The sequence below is a fragment of the Mustela lutreola genome, chromosome 3 (assembly GCF_030435805.1).
Source record: "Mustela lutreola isolate mMusLut2 chromosome 3, mMusLut2.pri, whole genome shotgun sequence".
Taxonomy (NCBI): domain Eukaryota; kingdom Metazoa; phylum Chordata; class Mammalia; order Carnivora; family Mustelidae; genus Mustela; species Mustela lutreola.
Window position 1 is genome coordinate 204,294,939 of NC_081292.1, and position 1,267 is coordinate 204,296,205.

At 45.0% G+C, this 1,267-nt stretch overlaps 1 pseudogene; it reads left to right on the forward strand.

The window, feature by feature from the left end:
* Positions 1 to 248: 248 nt before the first annotated feature.
* Positions 249 to 1,022, forward strand: LOC131827978 (acidic leucine-rich nuclear phosphoprotein 32 family member B-like; annotated as a pseudogene).
* Positions 1,023 to 1,267: the final 245 nt, after the last annotated feature.

Consider the following 1,267-nt stretch of genomic DNA (forward strand, 5'->3'; position numbering starts at 1 on the left):
GCCATTTTTTTAAGATAACCACAGTGTAATTCCCACAATATTATATAATAGAAAACCCACAAAAAAAAGTGAATTGGGGCTCCTGGGGTTCACTCACCCACCTGCACACCACCTGTGACTGAATCTGGCCTCTGCCACTGGCAGACGATTCCCAAGAGCCCTTACTGTGAGGCCGGGAAGCCTCTCTCTGTTCTGTCCCCCACCTGGCAAATTTAAGTTTGAAGAGAAGGGGAGGAGGAAACACAGACATGAAGAGGAAAGTCCAGCTGGGGCTGAGGAACTGGACCCTGGCAGATGTCTGAGAACTTGTCCTGGATAACTGCAAACCATATGATTGGAAAATTGAGATCTTCACAGATGAATGTGTGCACTTGGAATTCCTTGGTTTAATAAATACAGGCCTGATTTCAGTTTCAGATCTCCCCAAACTACCTAAATTGAAAAAGCTTGAGCTTAGTGACAACAGAATCTTTGGAGGTCTGGACATGCTAGCAGAAAAACTTCCAAATCCAGTACCGCTTAACTTACGTGGAAATAAACTCAAAGATTATCATCTTGGAGCCTTTGAAAAATTTGGAATATCTGAAAAGCCTGGATCTGTTTAACTGTGAGGTTACAAAACTGAATGATGGCGGAGAGAGTGTCTTCAAAGTCCTGTCCCAGCGGACCTAACCGGAGAGGTAGGACAGGAGGATTGGGAAGCCTCTTGCTTCGACGCCCAGGTGGATGGTGTGTGTGAAAAAGAGGAGGGAGAAGGAGGAGAAGATGAAGATGAGGACGGTGAGGAGGAAGAATTTGATGATGAAAAGGATAAAGACGAAGACGAAGGTGTGGAAGAAGAAGAGGACGAAGGTGAAGTCAGTGCGGACAACATAGAACTCGAACGTGACGACGGTGGTGGAGGTGAAGGTGGGGAGGACCAATACGCAGATAAAATGATGGAAGCAAGTGGGAGAGACAAAAAGAGGGAGAAAATGAAGGAGATGATGGAGAAGATGATCAAGACCCTGAATAATCTGTAAAAAAAGAACTGTTCAGTTGTGGTTGGACTGCTTGTCTGGGTTGGTAGCGGTTTTGAAAAAACAAAAAACAAAAAACAAAAACCTCGCTGTGATACAAACCCCAGAACACCTACCCGCCCAAAGAGCCAAAGAATCGAATCAATCCTAACATTCCACCTTCCTCCATTTAGTCCCTCTGGGAAATCCACTGTCCCCAAACTGGGGGACTTCACCCCAACAAAATTGTAAACATTGTTAGGTTTTCT